The following is a 23,748-nucleotide window of genomic DNA, read 5'->3' as shown; positions in this document are numbered from 1 at the left end:
TTGGTTCTGTTCGAAATAACTAGCCATTGGTAACTTACTGAGCATTCCAGCTACGAAACCCGTTTTTAACCGAAATAACGCAATAAATATTGGTAAATTTTCCAACCTCGTGCTTACAGTTGGGAGTTTTAGAATACTAGGCTGTTTTAGCATATCGTTATGGTGTTTGCGTTACCGTTTACCGTGTTACCGGAAGCCGCTGGCGACGGTGAAGCATGTGCCGGTAAGTTACCGTTCGCGGTAACCCTCGCGCTGTGCACTCACACGGTACGCAAACGGTAACGCAAACACCGTAACGATGTGCTAAGACTGCCTACCGTGCTCACGTTACCGTTTACCATTTGACGGGAAGCCGGTGTTACCGTTTACCGAGAAAAACAGTAACACGCGTTTTAGCACATCGTTTGCGGTTTACGTATTCTGGCTCACCGGCCGCCGTGCTTCAGATAGCGACATCTGACGAATTAGTCTCAAAACAGATGGCACAAAGCTTTGTTGCTCAAGGTTATTTGCTTTCGTTAAAAAAGAAAACGCGTTGGTGGCGCCGTCTACTGAGGGCGGTTGGGATCAAATCTTAGTGAATTCTGGCTGGTTACTAGAATTCACGCTTATGTTAAATATCCCGGCATGAAATAAGTAACATGTGTTGCAATAATCACGCAAGAACCCACATTATCGTCCCCAGCACGATTTTGGAGGTGTTAGAAGGCTTTGCGAACTCAGCAACACGTCTGAATTATTTGAGGCGGGCGAGGTTACAAGAATCCTCGACAAACCGCACTGGTGCGCAAAGGCAAGAAAAAGTTGCAATTACTGTGGTCTAATTCAGTTAAAGCAAGTTTTGCGACTTTTATTGGCCCTATGATAAACTATTACAGTGACCTAAAAATGTAGTTACTAACATTCAGTAACTGCCCTACAGACCCAAATTTACCCAATTTTCTTTTCAACTCAGTTACTTTACCTGTAATCGCTCGCGCCGTCGGCCATTTTGTTTGCCGTCTCTCGGTTACGCCGGACTTTCGACCGACCGCGCGTGAACTAACGCTTTCGCATATTAAAAATCTAGCCTCGCATTTCCGTGCCGAAATAAAGCTATTATATATAGCTGCAAAATAGCGCCAAATATAGTTTACTAGGGGCAGATTGGGCACCGGAAGAAGCTATCAGTCGACCAGAATGACGTGTGCCGTCGAGAATCTGCGAATCGAATGTCGCGGCGCGTTTGCTCTGCGTGTGTTTATATTAGCGTCTATCGTCCCCTCTAGAAGCGCACAATCATATCACACCAGAATAATCTAGGTGAGCGCGTTGCACACTTTCCGTACCCAACAAGATAACTGAGGGAATGGCAGAATGACGCGCGGACACTCCGCTTTCAGTGCAGTATAAGATAGCCATGCGTGGCCATGTGCTGCCTGAAAAATATCAACAGAGCATGCTGCGCGGTAATATGGCCCCGGACAGTATGGTCGCGAGGTAGTTTCTCGATTGATAAAAATGGCGGAATCTTTGGAGTGATATATGTTAATTAAGGACGATACCTTTCTTAAAGGAGTACTGACACGAAAATTTTAAAATCCATTTCTATTGCTTTTATCGATGATTGATGGTCTGGTGAACCCGACACAGCACTTTAATACTTCAGCGTGCGATAATTAATTACATTGAACGGCCTTAAAATCGTTCATTTCAATTTCCCGCGCTTTCAGCCCGAAAGGCGCATATGACAGAATCCCGGCATGACCTCACCGCTTTGTGCGGACGTCAAAGCATTGCGGAGGCCGATGGGGGCGTTGTTTCGACCGCGCAGCCGTCAGTGCTGAACGGCTGAGCTGCCTGAAGGTGCTAGGCCCAGGGCCGTAGCCAGAATTTTTTTTCGGAGGGGGTTATGGGTTTTAGGAAGACGGTAGTTTTGCAGAAAGCAACAGTAAGTATTGCTTATGCGCTGCCTGGAAAAAATTTCGGGAGGGGTTCGAACCCCCAAACCCCCCCTCTGGCTACGGCCCTGGCTAGGCCTATACCATTGCGGCGGAAATGCGATGACTGCTTTCAATAAAAGCCCTGATGGCGACTTCTATTGCGATTCCGGGTTATATTATCGCTTCCTTTCCAGCGTGTGGAACTTTATTTTTGCCAGCAGGGCCTTTCTGGGCAGCGGTTATGCCTGTAGCTCTGGGCATGCACCCGTTTGTGAATGCTGCAGCGCCCAGTCAACATGACGTAACTGCCCCGGTTGCAGTGGAGTGCTGCTGCTGGTGTAGCTTTCCTGTGTGTGTATATATGTGTGTGTGTGTGTGTGTGTGCCTGTGTACGTGTGCAGGTGTCCTTTTTGCTACACCTTTGCGCCCTGTACCTTGATGTTTATTTATATCTAGTGTTTCGTTTTTTTTCTCTTCACCTATACGTTGTATATATGTCCCTTCTTAATCTTGCCCATGTGTTACATATGATTTATGTAAGCCCTCTACCCTATCCCCCTATTCCTATGTAGTATTTCCTGCCTATCCCACCTCCCCTACACCAGCAGGCGTTCCGGTGTCCGCCCCTAGGCGAGACAATTTACGCCTGTTGGTGGACCTTCCTTTCTTTCTATGTACATACATACGTACGTACGTACGTACATACGTACACACACACACACGCACGCACGCACGCACGCGCGCCGCTCACGGGGCCGCGCGTGTAAAGTGACGTCACGGGTTTTTGACGAGCGGTGTCCGCGTCACTTCTTTTGGCTACTACGGGATGATGTCACGCTGATGTCCATTTGCTGTGTGCCGCTCTGCGTGCTGTTGTCGGCGCGATAAATGAGATCCAATTAAAGTGTTGATTTGATTGATTGATTGATTGATTGATTGATTGATTGATTGATTGATTGATTGATTGATTGTAGTGTTTAACGCGCCGACGCAACGCAGGCGATTAGGCGCGCCGTAGTGGAGGGCTCTGGATTAATTTTGACCACCTGGGGATCTTTAACGTGCGCCGAAATCTCGGACACACGGGCGTTTTTGCTTTTCGCCTCCATCAGAAAAGCGGCCGCCGCGGCCGGGAATCGAACCCGCGACCTCGTGCTCAGCAGCGCAACGCCTTAGCCACTGAGCCACCGCGGCGGGTTCAATGCACAATTGGTACTCGCAGTGTTCTTTTAATTCAAAATAAATGTGGGCTTGATATTTGCGACAGCAAATAAAAAAAATATGCGTTCAGAACTATTTTAGCCCAGAAATAAGAAAAAGGCGCGAGCAGCGTGCGCGGGAAAGTTGAATTGACTGTAGCAAGCCTCATATCCGTGTTTATTGTGGAAGAATCGAAAGGGAGGGGAAGAGCATGAGAGGTGAGCAGGGAGAGAGGAGAGGCATTTGCGGGGCAGAGGCGGCAGAAGACTTTCGTCGACATTTGCAGCGACGTGAGCAGATACGGTGGCAATTTTTTGTCCTCCCGCCGTGGATTGCACCTTTGCAGTTTCGCCCGTGGCCCTCCGTCGTCGGAACGGGGGGCCGTACTCGTACGCCTCGTCTTGTGACAGACTGAATGTGAATCGAACCTGCAGGGTCTCCGGAATGCGACACAGGCACGCATTCCACGGCGGCTCCGTGCTCCATAGTTGGCTAAAGGCAATTACGTAGAGAATGTGTCGTATGGCCTAGAAACGTCTTCTATAGACATGTAGCGAGGCCTACATGAGTCATTTGAGCTCGAGAAGTACGACCGTCGCAACTAAGCCACCAGCAAAGTACGTTTCCGCCAAGTGCAATGTTTGCTTGGCGATTGAAGCGCGCGTACTTGCTGGCTCAGCGTTAAGATTTGGGCTAACGTTGGGCCGGGCGCCTCCAACCGGTACCTTCAGCCTGACGTGCACTGAGTTTTCGTAAGGCTCAGTGTTACGGCCGTGTACCGTTAATCCTAATCCTAGATGTAGGTCTAACAAGAGCGATTGGCCAAGGCTCTCAGTCACAGCCGCACCCGTGGGCATAGCAACAAAACGAAAAAAAAAAAAAAAGAACAAGACAATGAGACGACATGTAGATTCGTCATTTGGATACTAGTGCTTCCGCATTTACTGCTGCTTAGGTGGCCTCTTTTTTTCTTCTTCTATTTTAGCCTTGTGAATTACGAAGTGACTGTCATGTAGTCTGTCGATCGTGGTACTGGCCGCCAGACGGTGGGTGATGGGCGGTTGAGAGATAAGCGCATGGCGTTGGGTGTTGCAATGCTGAATGTGCAATGGCCTCGGAGCGTGGGATTCACACCAGTTCCTGGCTCGTCCGCGGTCTCTTCCCCAACAGAAAATGGTCGGGAGGCAAAGGTTCCGGGAAGGTCACCCCGCCGTCTTTACTGGCTGTTTCAGGCACACTTGCGAAGTAGCGATCTTTATTTCGTGGCTGCTCATTTAGTCAGTGTATGGAAGCTGCGTAATAAGGTTGACGAATGCTTGCCTCTGTTCATATTAATCTCAGCGGTGGAAAACGTAAGGCCGACGTTCGTCACCGAAAATACTCTAAGCAATTTCCACCAACTAATTTGGGGGTATTGACCAGTGGCGATGACGTTGACCATAAAAAGTTGAAGTAGTCAGTGGCTTCTCAGAAGAAGTTTGTATCAGATTCGCCCGCGCTTTGGTAATGGCAGGTGCGAACAGAGGGTTACGAGTGAACTTCTATCCTGTCAACATCGACGACGGGCACGAAGGATTCCGGCTTCAAGATGGGCAGTGCCGATTCTTAATTTTCTAATCCTCGCATAGCACTCAGGGTGATTGACCAATGACGGTGATAGCTGCTGTGAGAAGTTGAAGAGGCTAACGGCCGATTCACCGGCATGGTACACACTGACTGAACACAGGTTACAGGGGAATTATTTGTGACCGCTACTCAGTGGGCGGCAAACCATAGTCTTCTTATGATTCGCCTTTTTGAGTGAATGTTAGCTGGACCGTCATTTATCGAGGATCAACGTGCACCACGTTTTCTTTGTGTGCGTGTGTGGGATCTTAAAGGTTTTTTTAAGCACCCTTGGAGGATTATATTTTAATGCACCCCCCCCCCCCCGCCCCCCTCTCCTCACACTTACCCATGACTCGAGGTCAGTCCGAGGCCGACTGAAACGTCGCCGAACCGATAAGCGTGTACGCCGTTATCGCAGTGCGCAGCATCGCTTTGACCCTGCCTATCGAGTGGCATTTGCTTTGCACGCGGCCGATGTGTGGAAACAATCGGTGGGCGATAAAAGTGAAAAAAAAAAAAAAGGCAATCTGGGTGACAGCGCCAAATGAAAACGAGCGTATGTGTTGTCATTTGTTCACTGTACACCGTGAAGGGCATACAGGAAAACTTTAACGTACCCTGCTATGTGTAACAGCCGCTAAGCGATACATTTTTTCAAGGTTGTCGTGCTTCAATGTAAAAACGTAGCCACATAGCTCAAGTTCTCCGAGATGTACCCGCCGCATACATTTGTATATAGGCCGAATGAATGTCATCAATGCGAACAACGGGGATATAGTGTAGCAATTCGTGCATGCAGTATACACTGCCATGCTCCTGTTACGGAAGCGACATTGTAACACCCACTACTAGTGATGTGTCCAGAGCTCAAACCAGCCCGAGCCCGACACATAGGGGCCATAGGACATCGCGCATACACGATATTCATGAATACAAAATACAAGTTTGTTTTATTTGAAATATTGGGTGTTTTATAGGGCCCAACGCTTGTCCGCCAGCAAACGACGCTTTATTCATCGAGGAATTCAACATTTTAAGCCAAAATTTTATTTTCCTGTTAAATCGTGCGTTTCTTGGCGTCAGTGATGACGTATTGAGGGAATGTGCCTAAAACAAACGTTAGTATGTGGAGTGAGGCTGCGGCCCGCTATCTGCAAGACCTGTCTTGGTTACCTTGGTTACCGTCCGCCTTCAGATGGCGCAACGATACTGCTCAGAGACCGATGTTAGCACTCGGTTAGCTTCTGACAGGTCTTGTTCCTGCGTATTTTTGTAACGGTTGATAGCAATCATTCGTGATAAATTGGGTATGCTCGACGCACGGGTCACGTAAGTGACGATGTTGCTTATGCTAGTTGGCCAGTGTCGCGTCAGACAAGCCCAACGTGCCCGAAGGCCGTGCAGCTTCTGCCGGCATAGTGCATGCCCTACGCACTTGTGCTTTTGTTTACGCGTTCGTTGGTAACTTTTATTGTTTTCCCCACCATTCGTACTGCTATAAAAAGAATGTGCTCTAAATTTAAGCGCAAGTAGCTCGTTGTGAAAGCTTATAGGCCATGTTTTACCAGTCTCAGCGGATCGCAACGAGCTGCCCATAATACGTCGAATTCAGTGCGGAAAAGTAGCTGGGGTGTCGCATGTGTATTCTGTTTTCCTCATTATACAACTAATTTTAGTTCATTTTAGCTTTAAAACTGGTGCCTGTGTTATTCTAACGAGGCAATCTTTCGTATGAACCAAACTTGGATTTTGTCTGCATTGCCCATGGACGAAGAAGGACGCATTACCGCGCGGACCCCCCCCCCCCTCTCCAAAACCGGTCCCGTAGCGTGCGGAAACGCGTCGTTCTCCGCTTTTTTGGACTTTCTTTTGGACTTTCTTTCCGAAACTGCCCTCTGTAGTTTTCTGCCATGAAGCCACCCGCATCATGACGCTTTTTTTCTCTTGCTTTCTTTATTTTGCTTACCTCTTTCAACTGTTTCGTACACAGCCTCCTCATGTTTTTGATGCCCTGAGGAAAAATGGCGCAATGAAAGCATACTTGAGACCTCGGGTCGCTCCGTCGCGTCATTAGAGAGTTTTAGCTAACCGTCTTCGACGGTCCGCTCCGGCATCGGCGGCATTCTCAGCGCAACCGGAGCCAATGCCGTTCGCAGCCACGCGCGCCACGCATGCGCAATGGCGCTCCCGCTTGTTTTCGGAGCGGAGCGTACCGTGCAAAACGGTCAGCTAAAACTCTCTATTAACTGCGTTTCTTCGGTGGAGCTGTAAGGCGGAAGGGAAAGCGAAGTGGGTTCTGCCTGCGGCCTGCCATCCACAGTATCGTGATCGTAAGCCATACCAGACCCGACGGCTTTGCTTTACAACCGCGCGCGATGCGCACCCATTTCGCATGGGTAATCTGCTCTGTCAGTTCTTCCGTGAAGGGCAGATTTCCTGGGTCAAGATAAAGATACGGCATCACGTTTTGCACTGCTCCCCCCCTCGCCGCTGCGACCTTCCGAAATTTTGCCGAGCGGTGAAAAGTCGACCGTTGTCCCTGAAAAGCGAAAGCCTCCAATGCACTCGCACCTCTGTTATCTCCCTCATCGCCCTGCTACCTTCGCGAGGTTGGGCGGAGCCCGGAACGCAGTGCGCAATGTTTCTTCCCCGTGACCATGTGCGCTCTTTGGGAGGAAATATCTTGATCCAGAAGTTCTTAACTGCACTGCGGATAACGGCAGCGGGCAAGCTGCGTTGTGGATGCGTATCTCATCGAACCATGTTAGGTATCGTTTTTTTTTTCATCTCTAGATGCCGGATAGCGCAGACAGCCCGGAGGGGCATTTGACCTTCGTGGCAGCTCGCCTCGATGTCGTTGGACCCTCGCGTCCTTCTGTTTAGTTTTTATCGTCTCGCAGAGTGGAGGCCGTTGCATTCTCTGGTGCAGTGCTTTGCAAAGACTATAGGTGGAAGGGGAGGTCCGATTATCGGCGTTATCGGCCTGCATATTGACACGACCGGAAGTGAGATAGCGGGCTTCGGCAACCTTGGCTCTGCTTTCGCGCGTCCTTGCGGCAGTGTTTTGTGCTGATTTCGTGCGTGTCCGCAACTGGGTATCTGGCAGCAAGGACGTATGCAAACTGCGTCGGGGGAATCTCCTCCAGGTGCATGCGTTCACTTTAAAATAAACTCTGTACTTGTGTCGGCTCGGGGCGACCAGCGTGCGATCGATGGATAGGGGGAAAACTACATATCGGTGCTGCCGTCGGGCTTTTAAATCGTTAAGTGGTAAAGTTATTTCTCGTCTCTAATAACCCCGCTTTTCGACTCGTGGAAAAGGTCATGTCGACTTGACCTGGTCGTTCTACCTTGATTGAGGTACGTTTGCATTACGGCGGCCTCGGTTTCGCGTTGGTGACTGGATTCACCCTTGCGTGTCCACTGTTCACGTTTTCAACCCGCCTCTAATGTCAGGGCGATGTATCACGACCACATCGCTTTGATATTCATCTATGCTCAAATTTCTCCTCATCTAATGAGCTAAATATCCTGTCTTAAAGTTTCTGCTAAATCCTTCAAGGTGTAATCACCGATGTAGTTTGCCGCTATTTTAATTTTCTGTTTTTAAACCAAGCTGTTTTGGCGTAAAAAGAATCAAAGAAAGCTCGCCAAGAGCTCGCAAAAACAGGATCAGTGGAAAGTTGGGCGCACATGAAACAACAATAACGAAATTTACTGAGGTGTCCGCAGTAGACTGGCCGTATATAATCGCATGTTGCGCTGATGAACGCCAGTGCACGACAGGACACACACACACGCGCGCGCGCGCACGCACAGACACAGACAGACAAATAAAGTTCATGTTCGTTGCAACCGCGATATGCACTGTGCGCCTTTGAACAAAACGACTGTAAGTGGCCCTGCCAGTGTGTAATTGGAATGCTTCATCAGCAAAAAGGCTATTCCATTATGGTTCTTTGCACGAGCAAAGACCGCCGTTATTTAAAACTTGAATTTTGAAACAGCGCGCGCGAGATATATGAAGAAAAACCAGCCTGCTCCTGATTGAACCCAAGCCCAGGGAGGGTTATACGTGTAGTCACAGGGTTAATTTTCGATCGAAGTGAAGATTAAGTGGTGAAAGAATACTCGCTTCCGGTTGCACGTGCATGCGACATTTTTGCATGGGCTTGCTGCGTCAGATGAGCCGACGTTAGGTGGAATTCTGTAGGCCTCGAGGTCGTCGCTGCCAGTTCGCTGATTCCGACCATATTTTTAATAGAGGCCAGGCTCAGTGACCATTGTTTTGGCTGAATAATGGGGAACGTCTTAATAGAAAAAAGAAACAGTTTTTCGCGTAGACGAAGGCAGCCCGAGAACTGTGCCGCCGCGTGCAAAAAACACTCGGTGTCGAGGAGGTTCTAGCGTGCCGAAGGGAGCGAGAAAGTGTGTCCGGCGGCAGGAAGGGTCAGCGAGCGAGGCAGGAAGGAAGCCCAGGCCGATATGTCGGTCAATGCCACACGCTGTCGCTGCACGCTGCTACTACTACAGCACGCGGCTAACTGTTCTCCGTGCGTGGCCTCTGGTCGGGGACGCCATTTCCTCGTTCCGCCTGCGAAAAAGCTTCTTGTTGTGAGTGAAGACGAAGCCGGCCGATCTTGACCCCCTTTCGGCGGCCCTCCTTTGTGGAGGCTGTCGCGGCCGTTTTTATTCCTCGGCGCACGCCCTTCGCTTCCGCGGTGTGAGTGAAAGGTGAGGGCGAGGCCATCCGTGCGCCGCAGAGCCGCCTTATTGCGGCCTTACTTCCGTTTGAGCCCACGAATCGCTTTGACTCCTCTGCCCTCGCGATTAATCGTCCCACGACGGGCATCTGCCGTTCCCGAAGGCTCGTCTAATAGACCTTTCCAGAAACTGCAGCGCCGCTCCTTCCCCTGGCGGGCGCGCGCAAGGCGTCATGGGAACTGCGTGCGCGCGCGGGGCGAGCGCCGACGGGGTGGTCGCGCCGCGCGCCGCGTTCGCGGCGTCCGTCAAAGGACCAAGTTTGTTATGTTGCGCATCAATTAAATCATCTTTAAACCATAGAACCCAAAATAAGAAATAAACTCCTTCTGAAGCATCCTTCTGAACCATAGAACCCAAAATAGAAACCATAGAACCCAAAATAAGAAATAAACTCCTTCTGAAACATCCTTCTGAAGCTGCCTGCACCGCATGAGAACCTTTTGTCGCCTGCTAGCAACGTCGTCTGCTAGCTGCTGGCAGTTGCAAGCGTCTTCGTGCTTCTTGCTGCCCGCGGGAAAATAGAAATTCCTCGACACGAGGAAATAAAAAACAAATGTGCACTTGAGCTCCCAAAGAAAAATACAAATAACCAGCTCTTGCCTCCGGCAGCCCGCGGGGAGCTGTGTGGGAAAACGAAGAAGCTCATATCGTGTGCACACGTTATTCGTGATGCATTTCCGCGTGTGTAAAGCTACACTCGTTTACGACCTGCCTTAGCGTTTGTAGTTCACGCGATACTGACGATATGGCGCCAAGGAAGCTGCAGGAGGCGGAAAAACGTCCTGTATGATCGGATGGGACAACAATACGCTACGAGACCGGCATGTTTCATTGCACAAGTTTCCGAAGGACAAGAAACTTAAAAAGGAATAAGTTCGCCAGATAAATCGCCAGGGTCGTGATGGCTGATTCGCTTTGTGGGAGCCGTCCGAACATCACAGGATATGTGGAGCCCATTTCAACGCGAGCAGACGCAAATGTTACATGAACCGTATGCGACCATTTTTCCACACCGGGTCTTCTCCGAGAGGTGTCCTCCGGTAAAGACAGGTACGCCCAGCATTATAACGTAAATTCCAGGCATCCGCTTCCAGGCATCCAAGACGAACCAGTGATATGCAGCACTGTCGAGATACCCCTGTCAGCTCAGAGTAATCACGCCCGTTTTGTAATGATTTTTAGCACAAACGGCGTAACAGGGCATAAAGCAATATTTTCACTCCAGCAGGCAACGATGCGGTTTCTCCAACGACAGCGACTGCCTGCAGCCCATTTCCTGCGGCATTGAAGTAACGGGGTTTCTGCTGTAGTGAGTTCAGCATTTCGACTATTTCTTTTCGGTCGCTCATTGTGGAATTATTATTTCCCACTTTTAAGGTGTGGTGTACTTCCTGTGAGAAAACAAAGGAGACAGCTCGTCATAGCTGACCCAGGATTCTTGATCGAAGATGAGCTCCGTGAACTTGGCGTTAAATTGAACAGATCCCCCATGTTAAATGGTCGGCGTCAACTGACAGTAACGGAGGAAACACGCACACGGCAAATCGCCAACCTAAGGAGACACGTTGAGCGAGTTATTCGAGAAGTGAAGAACTTGAGAATACCGTGGTATGTTTTCCCAAATGCGATGGCTGACAAGCCAAACCGGATACGGAAAATTTGTTGCTACCTGAGCAACTTCACACATGAACCACTTCTCAATTGATAATTAAGCAAAATGTCAACTATGCGTGTTTTGCATTAGCGCCCTCTGAACAGTTTTACCGTTTAGTCGGTATTGGTTAGTTTTTCTAACGGAGTAATTAAAAGTGTACGTGTCTTTTTTTCGACTGAAATAAACATTTCTATTTTCATATTTACACACAGCCGAAAACATCAAAAGAGCTTAGGATTGCACAATAAGACTCGCCACCTCTTGGGCACCAGTACTTGAAACAAATGCAGACATAGTGTAGCATGAATGGACGGTATACACACTGCAACTCCCCAAAATGCAGCAGTTTGTTGAAGAAATGCGGGCGGTGGTAAGAATGCTGAAGTTTGAAAAAGAAGCCAGTGAAGAAAACAGCTGTCCAGGACTTCATTGATTGATTGTGGGGTTTAACGCGCCGACGCAACGCAGGCGATGAGGCGCGCCGTAGTGGAGGGCTCCGGATTAATTTTGACCACCTGGGGATCTTTAACGTGCGCCGAAATCTCGTACACATGGGTGTGTTTGCTTTTCGCCTCCATCAGAAAAGCGGCCGCTGCGGCCGGGAATCAAACCCGCGACCTCGTGCTCAGCAGCGCAAAGCCTTAGCCACTGAGCCACCGCGGCGGGTCAGCTGTCCAGGACAGCAGATGTTCTGCATGCATCACACAATGTTAAACGCCGAAGCTGCACCGTCAACAAATGCTCCCTCCACAGGTGCTGTTGCGCACGGCACGGTTTGGCACGGTAGAGCCAGGCCTCTCAAGCTTGGACGTTCCCTGTCTTCCCTATAGGCGGCGTAAAAATCGACGCCCCACGTGACCAACCTAAAGCGCTGTTTTCGACCATCAAGCCCACCAGACGGCGCAGGCAAAATGTTACTTTTGGTATAGAATACAAAACATTCATTCCGTGACTCAAAGAGCCCACACAGTTCGCTTACAATGTGTTATTTAAAAATACTATTAACAAGTTCCGCATCAAACATCCGTTGAGCAAAAATGTACGCAACTTTTTACGAACAGCCGACTGGTGCACCACCTCGTTTCTGAATTCGCAACCACAAAGCCGCCAATTCAAATTGAAACCGCTGCAACGGCCGACCGTTTCAATGTGCGCGGAGCACCGGTTTCGTGACTGTTATTGCTGTTATGTGCTTTTGCGTCCATCAGTTGTTGAGAGGACTGGCAAAACACGGGAATTGAGTGCTTGTGGAATGACAAATGTGGGAAATTCCGCATCGGAAGGCAGCTGTCGAGGCCAGAATATTCGATTCTTCCAACAGAAGGTGAGTGTTATGCACTCCGCTAGAAAGACGGTGCAAAGGAAACCGTTGTCGCCGTCAATACTTCATTTGTGCCCTTCGTTCGAAATCTTAGCGCAAGTGAACGAGTTGTTATGGCAAAAAAAAAATGTTGTCACGAAAGCGACGTACAATTGCAGCGATCGAAATGAAATGATGTCCTGGCCTCTGTAAACTTGCGGATGTCAATAAACGATTTGTTCTCACTTGCTGCTCACTGTGGTCTGTGCCAGTCGAGGCCATCTGGTCACCTGGCGTAACATCACTTCACTAGCGCGGCGCAAGTAAACACGCGACCAGCGTGCCAGCCAGGAGCCAGCAGGAGCAGCCACGGCCGGACTCGACGCCCCTTTCGCGCGCGGGAGGAGGAGAGTCGAGTCCGGCCGTGGAGCAGCGAGCCGGCGGCCGCTGTGCGAGGGCAGCCATGTTATTAAGGAGCTCAAGCGGCCTGTGCAAAAAGCATCCGCCATGTTTACAAAGCCGTGTTTACAGCGCCATCAAGCGGGCGTACTGGGTAGTTCACGACGCCGCCACTACGCTTTTTCTGGCACTACAGGCAAAGCTAGACCTTTGCTTCTCTAAAATCCTCCCTGTTCTGTGGTAGAGCTACATGAAGAGCGGCCCGGGCGGCAGCGGCGGCGGCTGCTGCGGCGCTCACAGTTCCCAGGCTGCTTTGCGGCCGCCGTTTGGGGGCGCGCGCAACTTTCCGGAAAGGTCTATTCTATTGGCGGGGACGGACGTGGAAGAAGAACCCGAAGGCATTTGCGTGTTTCTTTTCCAACTGCTCCGATTTGAGACCTCATTGTGGAGGCTTGCGTACTTGTCATTGTTTGCTTTCGAGACCCCTGCTCGGTCTCGCTGGTGTCCTGAGAATAATGAAGTGCCGCGATTGCGCCCGAAATAAACAAACAAAAAAAGCATTGAGGGCTGACCTTGGTGCTGACTTCTGTTTTTACGCGTGATCGTAGCGCTGTCATTTTGAAGAAAACGCGTCGCGGGTGTTTGAAGCTGGGCGATAAAAGAAGCCAATAAAGATCGTTTCCCCGCAACATCGTTTTGTGGGAGTGTGACGCCTCTCAAGCAAGGTCGTAAGAGGAAAGAATGCCGCGCGAGCGAGAAAACGCGTTGCTAGGCAACACCCAGGAAAGTCCATTTGTGGCACCGCAGGCGGCAGTGTTCGAAACGCGTCGTCAGCGCATATCCAAGCGGCGCACCCCTCGCTCGAGCGCTACTAGTTTCGTTCACCTCAGTGAAATGACTTACAATTTTACGCCTAAGCGGCCTTAACCGTGAAAATTCGCGCCTCAGGGGGTGTAGGCAGTAAGTGCGCACACGCACGCACGCAGGTATATATTTGGTTCCCACCCGGCGGGCATGTTTTTCTGCAATTTCTCTCGATCTTTCAAACACTTCCAAAACAATACATATTTCAAGAAGAATAAATGACTTCGCACATTTTTTTCTTTGCCTTCATTGGCGTTCTTGACTGAATACCGTTATTTCTGCCTCTCTCTCTCTCTCTCTCTCTCTCTATATATATATATATATATATATATATATATATATATATATATATATATATATATATATATATATATATATATATATATATATATATATATATATATATCCGCGTCACACACACACATTAATAACAACGATCGTGGTGATGCGCTTTGGTCTACACAGTTTCGGTTAATGGTACTGGCAAATGAGGGGTATTATTTAAAAGAGTGCTGACGCCAAAATTTGATTTCATTTTTGTTCCCTTCTTGTAAAAGCGAAGATGTCTTTCTGCAATTATGAGCGTCAAACGTTGCCTGGAACCAGTCTTAAATTGACTGTTTCCGCGGTGTCGAGAGGCGGGAGTTAAGCGGCCGCCCAACCGCTCTGTGACTTGTTCCGTGCCTTTCAGACCTTCTGCCTAGACCGGGAATCCAACCTTTCGTTCAGCCAGGGACAAGCTGAGGAGGTCCTATTAATTACACAGCCTACTTGGGACAGGCTGGCCGTGCAGGTGGTCGTCGCCCCTCGGTGCTTCTGAATCCCTCCTGGGATCTCAGCGGCAGAAACCGGAAGGGATTCCGTGAATGGCGCGCCGCGGCCGCTTTTCCTATGGAGGCGAAAAGGCAAAACGGCTGTGTGTTCGAACATTAATCCGGACCCCTCCAGCGGCGCGCCTAATAGCCCTGGTGTAGCTTCGGCCCGCTGAACCCCCACAATCGATCGATTCCGTGGACGGCGCTGTCATTCGTGGTCGGCTACAGCTTCTCCAGCCTTATCGTGGGCAGCATGTTGGCCGGCCTTGATTCGTGTGTTGCAGTTTATGGGCTAGCAGGGACAGAGAGCAAAGTGCACAGATTTGGTGTCAATACTCTTCGATGTATTGTTTCAACTTTGTTATTTAGAAAAGATGCAAGAGACTCGACACATTTTATTTGAAACGGCTGTTTATCACCGGACGGAGCAAGTTTTGCACGGACTGCCTTTAACTCCTCCGTGCCCAAAGAGATGGCGCTGCCTGCCCCAAGGCGGCGCTCCCTCCTCGCGGCTAGGATCAACGTGCAGGCACCTGTTAAAATGACCTCTTCTTGTTTTGCACAACGCCTTCCCGTACCGTTAGGCGCGCCAGCACGTTTGACTGGCGCGCCGACAGTGGTGCATTGCGCTCTTTTCGTACACTAAATAAAGAAGAACTCGAAACAGCTCGTTCAACCGCAGCAGTGCTATCGTGCGAACTATGTACGCAACATCCCGTGCTACTAGTGCCTGTTCCGCCGTAGTGCAGGAAACGGGCGTGGCGCTCTTTTTTGTTGTTCACTTTCTGTCCGCGCCCAAAACCCCCTCCCCAACAGCAAGGCACATTTACACGATTATAAACGCGGGCAATTTCTTTACTGCCGGTTTTTAATGATATATGTACGAATTAGACCGATGCGCTTCACGTGCACCTCAATGCTCCCGGTGTTTGGGCTGTTGAACCTTCAAACGAAACGTGTGCCGTCGCGTTTACAACGCGCATGCCTCTTGGATACCAGCGCCCGCACCTTTTGATTTTCGCCGTGAAGCGCCCATCGCTTTAGTTCGGCTGAATGACTCGTTTCAAGAAAGTATGCCGAATGATTGCGGCGGTTCCCCTGCTCGGTGTCGGCGGAGTGGCACTGAGTTCAAGATGTTCTTGGTCCCCCTCTTCCGTCCTTAACTCCGTCCCGTGAGGCAGCGCCGCCTGGCGCGCTCGGCGTCGTCAGCCGGGGCCGCGGGCGTGCGCGCGCCGCAAGCAATCACAAAGCGAGCACAGCGGGGAAGTAGGTCGCTGTGTTTCTGTGTAACGAGTTCAAGAGCAGCGCTGGCGTCACTTCCGACCCCTTCCGGCGGCAGTCCGCTTCCGCTCGCTCGCCTCTCTTCCGCCTCGCCTTTCCTTCTTCCACCCGTCCGACCAGCGCCTCCTCCGTGGCGAGCGCTGCAGCGCTGCTGGCCGCGCTGGCCGCCGCGGTACCTGTTCGGCGGCACGTCTGCGTGACCTCTTGCGCCGCCTGCTGCGCCTGCACCGTGTGGCGGCGAGGGGGGGCACACAGCAGTTCCCCCCCTTCGTGCTGACCACGAGGTCGCAGGGTCGCCACTGCGGCCGCGCTTCGCTCCAACTAAATACGAACGCCTGGTTCATTAAACGCTGTTTTTGCACCATCGCGGCAAACTCGAGAGGAGCCGTGAAATAATGAGGTAGCGTCGTCCATGCTTTTAACGTTGCTTTCAGAACTGAACAATTATGGCTGCTCGTTATTATTTTCGCAGCAGCACTGTCAGCCCTCAATGTGCTGTGTTTCACATCTAGTGTAAACAACGTTGGCGTTACATGTAATGGTGCGGTGAAGCGCACCCATCGCCCCTCTTGGCGTTGGCTGTTTTACGGATTTGAATATCTCTTCAAAATTGGCTGCGGGTCATAAGCGTGCCACTTGCCTATTGTTTGTTTAGTTATTCAGTGTTCTGAAAATACATTTCTTGTTGTCCTCGCCTCTCTCCTCGCGTTGGCTTCTACGCTTTCCCTTACCCTATTGGAACAACAACAAAAAAAAGAACTCCCGCGGATTTATTGGTAGCACTGCCAATAAACGCCCTCACTCTTTCCTTTGTGCCTCGAACCCTTCGAAGGCTCCATTTAACGCCAGCCCAGAGCGGCAGATATGTCTTTTACTTCCTGCTTTGCATTTGTCGATTTCTTTAAAGTGGCCATTCGGCGCGTTTATTGACGCAGCTGAAGTGAAGCCGGTCAATAGCCGCGGCATCGCTCGAATGGCGTCATTTGTGAGTGCCCAGACCTTTAAGGAAAGCAGAAATAATTTTTTGCAAGTTTCTGAGTATTCTGTTAGGCGTAGAGCAGTAATGGTTGGCTGGGGTGCTTTGTAGTCACCTACTCTGGGGGCTGCTTGCGCTTGTTGATTACTTTCTCAGAGAATTTCAGATTTTGAAGACGGAGTTGAAAAGGGCGTTGCAGGGTGTCTAACGCGGGCTGGGTTGCACTAATACGGAGGGATTTGCGTACGATGCACCACCTCTAATTTCCCGGAGCAAGCAAGAAAAAAATGGCCTTCGCAGTTTTCCAAAACAATAAATGAACGAATAAAAGATCTCCCTCTGCTTCAAGGCAGCGGCAGCAAAGCGTGAGGGGGCTGCCGCTTCGGCATCTGCAAATGTGTGCCTTGCCCCCGGATGAGTGGCAGGGGCCGGATCGAGACGTGCGACTCTGCCGGGAGGTTGATTACCCGAATCGCGCCTCCCAGGTGTGTCGGTGCGGGCGGCGCGCCTGCCCCGTGCACCTGTTGTGCGGGGATTGACGCAAGACCGGGGGGAGGTCGCTACACGAGGCGCGAACTCCGTGACAAGAAAGACCCGGGGCGCGGACGTGGCGGGTCGCGGGTGCGCGCGGAGGGGAGGAAAGGGTGCGGCGGCTGCTGCTGCCGCCGATCGAAGGGACTGCCGCGATGCGCCGCTGACCCGGACCCGCAGCGCGCTAAATATAGCCGCCGGCTGACACATCGTTTCGGCCCTAGGAACTGACCCCAATTGGGCAGTCTATCGGCCGCACGCGCGCAATCCCCCCCCCCCCCTCCCCTTTTGAGTCATCAACAAAAACAGCGTGTACGGGCCTCGCGCACGGCTGGGCTTCGAGCGCGAGCTGAATTACGCTGCTCAGCACCTCCTCACTGCCGAGAGTGCTAACAGAGGTCAGCTGAGAAAAGCAACAAATAAAATGATAACAGGCCCTGCGGGATGCCACTTTTAGGGGCGAAGCCCCTTAGGGGCTCGGGCTGTCGACGTCTCCTGTCGTCGTCGTCGTTTCATGTAGTCGCGGTACTAAAACCACCGGGACACTCGCTTTCGAACGCCCCGCCTACTGGAAGAACACGCCGGGCACTCGTTTATCCAACGCCTCGCGCTAGAACGCTTCGGGCTTCAAAGGCACGAGACTCAAAGCTGTATACCTCTACCCCCAACGGTTTCATCCCCGTGGCCAAAAACGCCAAGGCGCCAGGGATACACTTATACACTGCATGCTTCGCCTTTCCCCAGGTTACGCGTTACTGGAGATGGCCCGGGATTTTTTAAACGCCCATCGCGGGGCGTGTAACGTTTGCACACCCTTGGCTGTGAAATGCACATTTCCCTTCTTTGCGCCTGTTCCGTTGCGTATAAAGGAAAGTTCAAATAGGCCTCCTGCGCTGCCCAGGGGGCGCTGCGCAAGCGGCTTCCGGGCAGACTTCCGGGTAGTACAAAGCTGCGCGGGTCCCATAGGATCCCGTGTTGACAGAAGCAAAATGAGCTCGACGCTCCCGATTATTTTGCGACGTGGTCACCAGTTCATCCCCGACGCGTCCGATCTGTTTCAGCGATCAACTTGGCATTAGGGGAAAAAGCTTTGCAGCGCTTAACACGTTTACAGCGCCGACGAAAGTGCCGGGACCGTGACGGCGTCTGCTACTCGCAGGTTCACCGATCGATGGTCGTACGAAGTGAAATTTTAAGTGAAATTTCTAGTTTAAACTTCTACTCTAGGTGACAGAGACTTCTCAAAAACAGCCAAGAATAGTGACGCAATCGGTGATGATCGCGCTTTAAAAAGCCAGCGAGTCCGGCGGACCGCAGGCTCTCCTGCTGCGGTGCGCCGCTCTTTTGCGTACCTGCACACTATGCGTGCACTTTCATTAAACAGTGCTCGTTTGCGTCGCCGTTACGAATACACGGTGCAGTGTTAGCTTGCCGTTTTGTTGCGTGTCTCAGTGACAAATTGCCGCGACCGTCAGAAGCGTGAAATCTGTTTTGCGATTCCGAAATTAGTGGCCGTAAAACAAAGTGGTCGGGCGAACTAAGAGGCCGCTCGCTTTCCTTGTTTGCTCTCGCTTTACTTAATTACGTTCTTGCAGTATACATTCCCAGTTCGCACTTAAAGGCCAACTGCACTCAAATTTCACCTCGGCCAAATTTGTTTTTAATGCGTAGTAAGTACCCCCAAATAAGCTGAGACACAAGTGGTAGCCCCGTGAAACGCCTCGTTAATCAGTCAAAAGCGTTTAAAAAGGCTCCGCCGCAGACCACTCTGCACCTGCCGGCGGATCGCGTAAACAGCCATGACGCGCCTGTGACGTTCCAGCCTACGGTGGCTTTTTCCTCTGGCCAGCCACGCAGCGGGAGAACCGGTCGAGCTCTGCTGCCCCGTGCGCGCGTAGAGCTTGCGCGCAGACATTCTCCCGAACTGGTGACCGTCCGGCCGCTCGCTGGACGGCTGCAATGTCACTGCAATGGCCGCGCTCTCCTCGGTTTCGGTTTCAAAATCGCCGATTTTTGCTGGCCGCTTGCGGCGTCCACGTGCGTATTTCAGCTGTTGTATTTTGCATGTTGCTTTCTTTTTAAGCAGACTATACGGAAATAGGGTTTTCAAGAAGTCGAAATTTTGAGTGCAGTTGGCCTTTAACAGCCTAGAATGAGGGTCAGCAACGGCCGAGTTCCATGCAGCTGACACGGCGGAGGGCTGGACGGCAAATCGGAAGGGGGGGGGGGGGGGAGGGAGGGGAGGAGGGGGCTTTGAATGCAAAGAGAAAAATTTCAGCGAATTTCTAATAATATTTGACAATAATCTGGCGAAGTGTGAAGATGGGGCTGCAGGACGCCAATTCTCTGTTCTTGCGTCGCTGTCTAACTCCATTTGAAGTCAAAACTGGCGTGTCGGCGTTCAGATTCGACGACCCCTGCACTAGAAAACCAACACAGTCAGTGATGATCGTATGTAAATATTCGGGGCCTCGCGCCGTGTATGCGGCTGTGTTATGTGGTGTTATAGAAGTACACATCTCTGCAGGCAGCGGGCGTGTGATTTGGTGCATGTTTTGCGTCCTTTAATAGCGCTCAATTTGTTTATTTGGCGCTATTGCCCCACCTACTCGCTAGTATACATGTACCCTCCCGTTCGTAAATCGTGCGGCGTAAAACGTTACGCAAGAATCATTTATTTTGCGAAAATACGAAACAAAATTTCCACTCGTTTCAAAGGCGGTGCCAGGCCAGCAGTGTCAGCTGAGTCGGCTGCGCAATTCTTGCGTTCGCTTGCATGCTCCCGCTGAAGCAACCTTTTGCAGTTACCTCAGGATATAGGATGAGCAGCGTTCCGTGTTTATGCTACTCGTGAACTTTCCTTTGTCGGCCGCACGCAAGAAGAAAAAACTGTAACTGTCGTGAGACAGTTAAACCACCCGACCTGGCGATACTGTCCCACGCCGCGACCATCGCAAAAGCTCGCTAAAAGAAAGCCGACAAATTGGCTTCTTTTAGCGGATATTATTTTGTTTAGCTTCTGCAACTACTTTAAGGGCTATTTCATACAATATGCAGTCATTTAAACTCGCCACAAAGCGCCACAACCAACTTTCACTCTGGCTTGTAATTGAAAACACATGGAGGGCGGCGAGGGTCGTCTGCTTTTGTACTACCCAGAGGCGTTGGCCGCTAGGGGCGCTGCCTGTCGCCAAAACTCCAGCGCAGGAGGCCTATCCCCTCCGTCTGACGACGACTGTGGTTGAACCAAATTGCTTCGATCGTGTCGGAATGGCGCGATTGGCTAGACGCCGGCTTCATGCCGCGGGGGACCCGGGCTCGATTCGGAAGCGTTTTTCTATTTGTCATCGCCATCATCATCATGTGCCCTTCCATTCTGTAAAGTTGGCTTTCCTGCAGTGCGTTTTGGTTGCGCCACCGCCATCAGGGAGGTCAACAAAGCGCCGCCTAAAAAAAGCTCTAACCCGAGTCTCGTAGCGGAATCTCAGTTTTTTTCGTGGCAGTAATGTGAAGATTGTGAATACCCCACGTTCCGGTGTGGCATGCGTGCTCGTCTGACAGGGTCGTATGAGGGCCATCTTCACCAAGACAACTTTCGCGGCGGTTGTAGAGTCTGCGGTGGCGGGCAAGCTGAAGGCTTCTTCTGCCGAGCTGTCACGTTTTCGATCCATGGCAGAAGATCCCTCTGCGGGTGTAACGTAAATGCTAATATACTTCCTGCTGCACTATTGCAGTTGTTTTATATAGTCAGTAATAGTATATACGGTCAATATTATTAGCGTCGTTGTTATTTGCAATGCTTAGTCCACATGCGCAGGGTAACGCGCAACCCTCTTAAAGCGACAGTGACGGGATTTGTTGTAAACATTGCGAGATTATACTAGCGCAAATTGTAGTCGGGAGTCCATAGGCCATGTTTCAACCACTCTGAGCGCGTTTATGCGAATTTATGTAGAAAATGCTGTCCTCCTCTCTGCACCCTCGCCCATTTTCTGTGGCGTTTTCGTGTGACGTCAGGAGGAGATGACTTGGCTTAACTGCGCTACTGCACGGCTCGCCGACCTTCGGCGAAGTCAGTCGGCCCAGCGTTTAGTCCGCCGGCCGGCGACGGGTCGTCGCAATTCGTTCGCTCAGTTGAAACGAAGCCACGACACGTTTATGAATGGAAGAATGTGTGCCTTTCTTTACTTTGTTAGTTTGTACACTGTATCAAGCTCCAAGTCCAGGTCGCTCCACACAAGCGCTGCACAAGCGCACATGCGACGCTTCGCTGACTGGTACGCTATAGTAGGAAAATCTAAGGCCATTTGAAGGCGGGAGAAGAGTCAGCGAAGTCAATATAGGTACCAAGGAAATAAAATCAACTGATGCTTTTACCGTACAGCGTAGAACTACGGAGCACGAAGCACTTTTTTGCGCTGGAGAGAGAGAGAGAGAGAGAGAGAGAGAGAGAGAGAGAGAGAGAGAGAGAGAGAGAGAGAGAGAGAGAGAGAGAGAGAGAGAGAGAGAGAGAGAGAGAGAGAGAGAGAGAGAGAGAGAGACAACTTTATTTATGCTCAGGGATCAGGTGAGGGGTGTGGGGGCGGTCCACAGGGCCGCCGCGACCGCCAGGGCCCGGGTGGTCACCAAGCCTTGACTCGATGCCTGGAAGAACAAGCACAGCGGTCAGCAGCACGACCACACATCTGCGAACGCTTTTCCGTCTAAGAAATGCAATTGCTGGACCTGAGATATTGTGGAAATTGGGGAACGCTTACTGCACGAGCGCTATACAACAAATAGTCACCCAAGCTGCTTGAAATGCTAAAACTAAATAAAAGTAAACTGGTTACACATTATATACCTTATATTTCCATTGCTCGCAGCGCTGGCCCGTGGCCGAGTGGTCTGAAGCGCTAGATAAGTTATTTTGTAAGTTGGCTTTTTCGTTTTCGGCCGATGTTTTCTACACTGAGTTCACCATTTTTGGGCCGTAACGTTCACTGCTCCACGAACAAGTTCGCAGAACGCGCGCAGGCTGACACTGGCACGCTAGCGAGTTCTCGTTGGCGTGCTGTTGCCAAAAGCACCGACTGCTTGCGGGCAGTGGGCACAGGCCAGAATCAACAGACCCTTGGCCTGGTGCGAACACGCTTTTTACGATACAGGCATGAGTGAGGCAAGCTCCAAATATTGGGGAAAAGCGCATGGCATTTGAGCGTCTGCGGTGACGCGGAAGGCGTTCATCCACTGCGTAGGCCTCGGCTAGTGATTGCTACGATTCCAAGCCGTCCTGGGAGGCTTATCTCAGGCATTTTACAACCGACAACATGGCAGAAGCGCGGGACGACGATTACTGAGGTATTGAGAACGCCCACCCAATGATGCCGTCTGATGTCAAGCACGTTGTTTTACAGAACCGAAACCGAAACTTGTTTGGTTGCTAACCTTGGGCATCGTCCAATCACGGTGCGTCTCCTCCCGTCGTCACAGCCTTTAGTTGGTGCGGCCGCCACAGACCGTGCATGGTAGTTTTACTTCTTTCGCGCTTTATAAAATAATTACCGACTTATCAACCGGATAAACGATGAAAAGTGTGTTAATTTGAGCCAGTCTACGCAGTGCAAGCAAAACCGGGAGCTTGGCAAATTCACTTCAGTGTCCCTTTAAGCACGAGCCACATCATCGAGTGCGTGATGATATGTTCTGTCGCGGCGTCGCCAGCAGTATACTGCAACGGTGATATCTGCGCAACTATTGTACTCAGTGTCCAAGACGTTGTTTCTAATTGGAATATAGTATACCCGAAAATATTGCGCCAGAAGCATAGACGTGGGCAGAAACATGGGAGGGGGGAGGGGAATTCCATCAGAGAGATATTTTGTGGATCGAGGTTATTAGTATACGGTGCCGGGAAGAGGAAGATCGGAGACAATTCCTATTGGCCTCGAGGACATACCGTGGCGCCACCTACGAGTGACGTCACTTGTAGGACGCCGAATCGGTTGTCGTCTGCTACAACACATTTCCCGTGCGTATGCGGAAGCGTTTTTTTTTTTTTTTTTTTTTTTTTTTTTTGTGGCCACCGTCTCGCCCCCTCCTTGTGGATTTGATGCAAATTACCAAAAAAGTTGTCTGTAAACCAAATAATTCGGGCAAGCAATCAGCGACTCGCTTGTTCCCGGCGACACTGCCGCGTTTAGGTAGTTGATACCATCGCGACCCACAGCTCTTACATATACGCAGCCAGCTAACGCCAAGGACGATGCAACTGATGCCGAGAAAAGTACGCTGTAAATTCATTATGACATACTTGTGACGGGACATGTGTGTGCAAGGAAACACCTTGTAACAGCGATGAAAACGCATCGCTCACTTCTGATCTCACTGCGCGAACTGCTCGTATTGCCTGTTAAATGAATGACTACGCGAGAACGGTGATCAGATTACTTCGC

At 50.8% G+C, this 23,748-nt stretch overlaps 1 protein-coding gene across 2 annotated transcripts in view; it reads left to right on the top strand.

Moving 5' to 3' along the window:
- The window catches only part of Ftz-f1 (ftz transcription factor 1), a 353,164-nt gene that overhangs the window by 67,426 nt on the left and 261,990 nt on the right, over nt 1-23,748 (top strand). The gene's annotated exons all lie outside the window — the stretch shown is intronic.

The sequence above is a fragment of the Haemaphysalis longicornis genome, unplaced genomic scaffold, assembly GCF_048455015.1.
Source record: "Haemaphysalis longicornis isolate Haplotype H1 unplaced genomic scaffold, Haemaphysalis longicornis Haplotype H1 scaffold_1, whole genome shotgun sequence".
Lineage (NCBI taxonomy): Eukaryota > Metazoa > Arthropoda > Arachnida > Ixodida > Ixodidae > Haemaphysalis > Haemaphysalis longicornis.
Note: the sequence above shows the minus strand (reverse complement) of the source record. Positions and strands in the feature narration are given on the sequence as shown.